At 45.2% G+C, this 8,356-nt stretch overlaps 1 pseudogene; it reads right to left on the bottom strand.

Annotated features, from left to right (window-relative positions):
- Positions 1-1,726: 1,726 nt before the first annotated feature.
- LOC126263892 (5S ribosomal RNA) lies at positions 1,727-1,844 on the bottom strand (annotated as a pseudogene).
- Between the last annotated feature and the right edge of the window lie 6,512 nt (positions 1,845-8,356).

The following is an 8,356-nucleotide window of genomic DNA, read 5'->3' as shown; positions in this document are numbered from 1 at the left end:
TTTGTCCTCGAAAATTAAGGCGTTTTTGGAGAACGAAAATACATCGATCGATAAACAGAAACCGTTAGAAACTCAGCTCGCTCTGATGCTTTATGAGATTCCTAAAGCTGTAGACAACGGCGCTCAAGCTGACACTGGGTTCTTTGAATGCAGGAAGGCTTTTAACAACACACCGCACTGCTGTTTAGTGAAAAAATACGAGTTTATCGAGTATCGGGCCAGATTTGCGACTGGATTCAAGACTTTCTTACTCAACACGTCGCTCTTAACGGAAAAAAAATTGATAGATGCGATGGTAATTTCCGGAGTACCCCAAGGAAATGTGTTAGGAGCGTTATTGTTTACGGTGAATACAAATGATCTAGCAGAATGCATCAGCTACCGTTGGGACTTTTCGCAGATGATGGGGTTGTCTATAACAAAGTAGCAACGACAGAAGACAGTATAGATTTGCACCTACAGAGGATTCATGACTGGTGCAGAGTCTGACAGTTGGCTGTGAACGTAAATAAATGTAACTTACTGCGCAGATATAGGAGAGGAAAGGCACTGCTGTGAAAAACTACTGGAAACTATATCTACCGTTAAAATTCTATCAGTAACTACCCAGAGCGACCTGAAGTGGAATGATCACATAAAACAAATAGTAAGAAAAGTGGATGTTACACAGATTCATCGCAAGAATCTTAAGAAAATGTAACGTATCCATGAAGGACGTGACTTACAAGGCTGTTTTCGACCAACTTTTGAGTACTGCTCAACAACCAGGTAAGACTGGTAAGAGAGAGAGAGAGAGAGAGAGAGAGAACCCATTGAACAGGTGCGCTTTTCGTCACGAGATCGTTTAGTCGGAGCGAGAGGATTACGGGGATGTTCAATAAATTCCACTGGCAGACGTTGCAATACAGTCGTTGTGCATCTCGGAGAGATTTATCGTTGACAATTCGAGAGAGCGCTTTCAGGGGGGGGGGGGGGGTCTGACAACATAATACTTCCTCCTATATACATGTCGCCTAATGACCACGACGAGAAAATTCGAGAAATTAGAGCCAATACAGACGCTTAATGACAATTATTCTTCCCACGCACCATTTGCGAGTGGAACAGGGTAGAGGAGGAGGGGGGGGGGGGTCAGTTAGTGGTACCAGAACTAACCTCCGCCACATAGGTGGCTTGCAGAGTGTGATGTAGATGTAAAACAGAAACATGATTCTAACAGGTAACAAAGCATCTGGTGATAGCTGGTGTGAGATCTAAAGTGAATCCATAAAGAGAATAATACCAGTACTTGATTGTAGATATTTTTTATTTTTTTCAATCGAATCCTTAGACAAATAATTACCAAACACATGCGATTCATCACAAGTCGTAAGTAACAATAGAGCTAATTAATTTCCTTACAGGAATTTCAACGTACTTCTCCACACGAAGAGGATGGCGCTTCATGATAATTCCAATTTAGCAAAGTTCTTTGGATGGCGCGTGAACGATAGTTAACACTCAAAGACTAAAACTAAACTCCTCCCGAACAGCCCATGAAGGCCCAACGGTACCGACCGGCCGCCGTGTCATCCTCAGCCCATAGGCGTAACTGGATGTAGATATGGAGGGGCATGTGGTCAGCACACCGCTCTCCCGGCGCTATGTCAGTTTCCGAGACCGCAGCCGCTACTTCTCAATCAAGTAGCTCCTCAGTTTGCCTCACAAGGGCTGAGTGCACCCCGCTTGCCAACAGCGCTCGGCAGACCGGATGGTCACCCATCCAAGTGCTAGCACAGCCCGACAGCGCTTAACTTCGGTGATCCGACGGGAACCGGTGTTACCACTGCGGCAAGGCCGTTGGCATAGTTGACACTCATGGGCCATTAAATTCAGTTTCATGAAGGTAATCAAATTTCAACTAAAACACAGTAAGGCTGTACAATAGACTCAGTTATAAAAATTTCCGTTCTGCATATACAATAAATTTTCAGACAGTGCTAAGACCAACTGTGTAGCTGATTTATACTTAGCTCAACGTTGCTACAAATCATTGCGGTAACGATAGTATTGTTATACTTACCTCAGATAGACAGAAGAAGTAATAGCAAGTACTTTACGTTTTATTGCAATTAACAACAAGAGTACCATCTGTTTCTGTAAATAGTGTACATCACGTTCTGAGCACGATTTTTTAGTATGAAAGGTTCGGTTTTGACGCAGAAGACAGTGTTGCAGCTTTTTATTCTACAGAAAAAGTGTTTATTCAATGAATTGTATCTGTGATCCGTTAAAGCACTGTATCCACGTTCCCATATCACTGCATACAGCAGCTAGGTTCCATTACACTTTCACGCTTGGTGTGATATTTGCTGCGATTACTCAGATTAAGGTAAATACAATTTTATTTAGCTTTGCCATTAAAACAACCGTAGCGCGAAGCACAGTTCTCTGTCCAGGTAATGTTCTACAATATTTGCGCAGTGAGATCACGTTAGTACACTCATGCTCATAAATTAAGGATAATGCTGAGCCGCGCGGGATTAGCCGAGCGGTCTCAGGCGCTACAGTCATGGACTGCGCGGCTGGTCCCGGCGGAGGTACGAGTCCTCCCGTGGGCATGGGTGTGTGTGTCTGTTTGTCCTTAGGATAATTTAGGTTAAGTGGTGTGTAAGCTTAGGGACGACCTTAGCAGTTAAGTCCCATAAGATTTCATCCACGTTTGAACATTTGATAATGCTCATGCATGTTGAAACAACGCTGTGCTGGGCGGTTTGCAGGTTTAAATCACCTCGGGGTATGACCATGCGCTGCATTTGACCTGCGGTCGTTGCACAGTGGCGCTGGTAGCAGTCCACATACGCAGAGGTGTGTTGGTGCATGTCAGAGTACGGTGCAGCGAGTAAGTGTGCAGACGTTTTCAGATGTGCTAATGACGACTGTGTGTTGAAAATGGCTCAAAGAACACACATGGAAGACGTTATGAGGGGTAGAATACTAGGGCGACTGGAATATGGTCAAACACAACAGATCGTAGAAGGGGCCCCCCGTGTGCCACAAAGTCTGATCTCAAGATTATGGAAACGACTCCAGCAGACAGGAAACGTGTCCAGGTGCTACAGTACGAGACGTCCACAGTGTACACCACAAGAAGACCGATACCTCACCATCAGTGCCCGCAGACGGCCACAGAGTACTGCAGGTAGCCTTGCTCGGGACCTTACCGCAGCCACTGGAACAGTTGTCTCCAAACACAAATTCTACAGACGACTGAACCGACATGGTTTATTCGCCGGAGACCTGCAAAGGGCATTCCACTGACCCTTGGTCACAGGAGAGACCGTACAGCCTGGTGTCAAGAACACAGTACATGATTAGGACAGTGGTCCCAGGTTATGTCCACGGACGAGTCCAGGTAGTCTGAACAGTGATTCTCGCCGGGATTTCATCTGGCGTGAACCAGGAACCAGATACCAACACCTTAGTGTCCTTGAAAGGGACCTGTATGAAGGTCGTGGTTTGATGGTGTGGCGTGAGATTATGATTGGTGCACGTACACCCCTGCCTGTCTTTGACAGAGGAACAGCAACAGGTCAGGTGTATCGCGACGTCATTTTGCACCAGTATGTCTGCCTTTTCAAGGGTGCAGTGGGTCCCACCTTCCTCCTGATGGATGATAGCGCAAGGCCCTACCGAGCTGTCATCGTGGAAGAGTACCTTGAAACAGAAGATATCAGGCGAATGGAGTGGCCTGCCTGTTCTCCAGACCTAAATCCCATCGAGCACGTCTGGGGTGCTCTCGGTCGATGTATCGCTGCATGTCTTCAAACCCCTAGGACACTTCAGGAGCAACGACAGGCACTGGTGCAAGAATGAGATGATATACCCTAGCAGCTCCTCGACCACCTGATCCAGAGTATGCCAACCCGTTGTGTGGCTTGTGTAAGTGTGCATGGTGATCATATCCCATATTGATCTCGGGGTACATGCGCAGGAAACAGTGGCGTTTTGCAGCACGTGTGTTTCGGGACGGTTTTCTCAACTTATCACCAATACCGTGGACTTACAGATCTGTGTCTTGTGTGTTCCCTATGTGACTATGCTATTAGCGCCAGTTTTGTGTAGTGCCACGTTGTGTGGCACCACATTCTGCCATTATCCTTAATTTAAGAGCGTGAGTATAGTTTGTTTCGTAGCTCTAAACATTGTGTGTGAGAGGATATTTTCTTAGTTCAGGGCATATTCTGAGTTACTTCCAGAAGTAATTCGTTTTTCAAACCTAGCAGGAATATTACAAGAAATCACAGTGAAGGAAACCAGCCGAGTCATTGTCGATGGAGGCACCGATGAATTTGAGTTATGAACCTATGAGAACCACGTGAAGTGTAACGTAGTGGGGTGGTATGGAAATATTTTCTACTGCGTTCCTCTCCTTCCGAAAGCGTAAACCCTGTCCCTACCACGGCAGCATCCCCGCTCGAGTTATTTCGAGCGAATCCCCTTCGTTATCGTACGGAGATTGAGCAGCACGAAGACGTGACAGAGGGGCCGGCATTTTCGCGGAAGACACTCGGGGAGCGGAGAAAGCGAACCTGTTCCCCGCAGGCGCGCCTCGGCCCGTTCTGCTTTCTGCACCCGCCGCTTCCCTACGACCTGGGAGCACACTGTGTGAGGCGAGCTGCCTCCTCAACGGCCGCGCCGCCGAGCTTTCATCTGCGTTTTCATCTCGCGGGAAGCCAGCGCAGAGAGTCTCCGCTGCTACGACAGTTTTTGTCGCCGCACAATACATTCGCGTGTGCGGGCGGAGCGGCACAACAAAAGGCAGACTCGCAGCCAAAACGAGCGTGCCCCGTATTTTCACAAAGGCGCCACTGAACGCCTCGGAGGCGCAAGTCACGGCCCGAGGCGCGCGCGCTATTCGCGTCTCGCCCCGTACCGATGCAAGAAACATCCTCCGTGCATGCTACGCCTTTACGACTCCAAGCAGCACCGAAAGCAGGAATCTGTATCACCACAAACCATTCACCTGATTTATTGACTGTGCAAAAAGATTTGTTATTTAAACCGCTCTGATCAAATGTAGCAGTACGCCTATTAATGGACATTAATATGCAGGCTGACAATTATTGAACTATGTGGAAAAAACAAATTAATTGCAAACTACTTTATTCAACATTCAAACTACTACTTTATTCAACATTGAAACGTCGCTACGGATATTCGGATTTAGGTTATGACATGTTCGACATGCCTGCCATCATTTGCGATGTCGTGTGACTAGGGCCTCCCGTCAGGTAGTCCGTTCAACGGGTGCAAATCTTTCGATGTGACGCCACTTCGGCGACTTGCGCGTCGATGAGGATGAAATGATGATGATTAGGACAACACAACACCCAGTTCCTGAGCGGAGAAAATCTCGAACCCGGCCCCTTAGGATTGATTCTTTCGCGCTGACGACTCAGCTACCGGGGGCGGACATTTGCGGTGATATGGCACAGACTAATAGTGAAATTATCCACAACCCGCTGATGTGTCGGAACATCGATGCTGTCCATGACCTTCTGAATGGCTGTTTTCGGCTCAGCAGTGGTTTTGGATTTATTGATGTACAGTCGTGGACAAAACGAGCGAGACCCCTCGCCTTTTCGTTATGCTGATCCGCACGGCTTTAAAGTCTGCTACACAGCATAACAGGCAAGGCGACGAAGTGCTACCAACATACTATGCGCAGGCGTGAAATTGACAAACTATCTGAACTTTTTTAGACTGTATTCCATAATTTCTAAGACTATATTAATGCTGATTAGTGTGTTAAATACAACACGTAAACATAGGACAGAACTGAAAGAAGAAACGCTAATTTGTATGAAACGGACGAATAAAAATGAATTTCAGCTTATCCAGATAACAGACAAAGAACCCCAGACCGTTACGAATTAGCAAAATATTATCCGCATTCGCCCGCGAAACGGTCTCTGTCAACGTTCAGACCAGTCATACTGGATTACCATTGCTGACCTACCATGAAAGTGTGCAAATTTAGCAATGCGTGAAGATTCATAACGAAATTCACTTAAACATCATTCAGTGCCACACTTAAGTCAATTCCATTATTGACAGAAGCGGAAAAAGGAGGCAGTATCATGTATGAAATTCTACAAGAGTGTCATATTGACATCCACAGAGCGCCAGTACAGAATAAAGGTAGCGATAAATCGTATTGGGTGCGCGAGAATTTCTTAAAATTGCTTTACTGATATTCTACCTGCCTCCATAGAGATTAGAACCGAAAACAAACCAGACCTTCCTTTCACTATGCTAGCAGACAACCTAGGCAAACAGCCCTCTATTATTACCCCAGACATGAACAAGCCGGCAATTTCGCAATAAAAATCTGCAGTTTCTGTTGCATAGAGCTTTCTGGACTCAAAAACATGAATTTTCTTCCTTTATGTCACCACTTATGCGACAATCATTCGGGATGATTATCGAAATAACAAATTACTGTTATTAGAGAGTAAATTTTGTAGGATAATTCTGCACCACCCCAGGAAATAAATGGCTACATAGCTGCCAAACGTATTCTGCATTGTTTCGAATTCTCCACTAGACTCGCCACAGCCAGAAAACGTTCATTAGCAGAAGTGTTTCTTAAGCTAGCTAGCAATGAGAATGTTCGTACTTCTAAAACGCGGTGGCATTAATACTGGGATGTGAATTACCACGTGTATAGGCAAATACATTCTATTTGCATTCCTGTAAACGTGATTTGGATCGAAAACGTAGCTACGACTAATATGCTTATGTATCGACAGCAACTAGAACATTTCGAATAAAGAGTAGCGGGTGTTATTTATGCGGCCCTCATCTTCAGTGTTTTCGTTGTTAGGATTTCGTCACCTAAACCGGTAAAAACGGAACCCTACTAGTCTCACTTTCTTGACCGTCCATCGGTCTACCCAACCCTTAAAACCCGTTTACCTCCAGAACGGGTGGACATAATAAGCGGAAATGTATCGCACTTCTTGCTGTAACCGGTCCCTTGCTGGTGTAAAAAAGTGAGCTTCTATGTCAACGCAATCAAAAGATACGACGGTTTATGTAAAGAAAATTTACGCGAAAGGTCAAAAAATGGCTTCAAGAACTATGCGACCTAACTGCTTAGGTCATCAGCCCCTAGACCTAGAACTACTTAAACCTAGCTAGCCTAAGGGCATCACAGACATCTATGCCCGAGGTAGAATTCCAACCTGCGACTGAAGCAGCCGTGCGGTTCGTCACTGAAGCGCCTGGAACCGCTCGGCCACCGCAACGCGGCGAAACCCTACTCACCTCATGTATAATGATAATATATACTGTCTAGTGAGGATAAACTGTATTCTCCAGCAACTCAGATCGTTTGCTCACGGAACTTTTACGAAGCTACATTCAAACTTTGTCGAAGTCGTCTGCCATATCCATTAGAAACACCCTAGGAACTTCTTATGCGATATCCACTTCTGAATACGCTGGCAGATAATGCAGTACTATAACAAGTAGGTGGGAACTTATTGTTATTGGTCCATGCATGACACTTTATTTCAATATCACTTTAACGCGCCTAGGTGTTCGGATATGGCTGAAATTAATGAACAAAAAGTAAATAAACAGTAAACAACTTCGATGTTCAGATCAAGTGAAAGTAACATGTCGTAATTACAACATAATTTCGTTGTTACATCTACATGACTACATCAACAGGATTTCTTTGCAATCCGGACTTACGTGCCTGGCAGAAGGTTCGGATTATTTCTCTACCGTCCCACTCATTAACAGTGTGCGGGAAAAGGGACTACTTAAATCTTTTCTTGCGAGCCTTGAATTACATTATTACTATGGTTTCTTCTTGTGTAAGTACCCTAGGAAATAATGTTTTGGCATTCAGAACATATGGTGGTGATTGAAATTTCGTGAAAAGATCTCGTGGCAACGAAAAACGCATATGTTTTCATGAATGTTACCCCAACTCGATTATCAAATCTGGGATCCTCTCTCCCCTATTTCGTGACATTACAAAGCGTGCTACCGTTCCTTGGACGTTTTTGCGTGCACAGTCAATCACGTCTGTCAAGGATATTATAGCAGTGGACGGACAAACGTAGTGTAGGCAGTGTTTTCAGTTGGCCTGTTGCGTATTCTTAGTGTGCGGCCAATAAAACGCACTCATTCGTTTGCCTTCCCCACAAAAGTATGTTTTCGATCTTTCCAGTTTAAGTTTTACTGGGTACTGAGATGAACTGACAGTGCTTCGACTTGTGTTTTGTCATGTAACCGAAAGTTAATTATTGTTATTGGACGCAGCTTTCGTGTTTAATGTATTCCTCAGTCAACAACAGTA

The sequence above is a fragment of the Schistocerca nitens genome, chromosome 6 (assembly GCF_023898315.1).
Source record: "Schistocerca nitens isolate TAMUIC-IGC-003100 chromosome 6, iqSchNite1.1, whole genome shotgun sequence".
NCBI classification, from domain to species: domain Eukaryota; kingdom Metazoa; phylum Arthropoda; class Insecta; order Orthoptera; family Acrididae; genus Schistocerca; species Schistocerca nitens.
The sequence above is the reverse complement of the archived record's forward strand: the minus strand, read 5'-3'. Positions and strand labels throughout refer to the sequence as shown.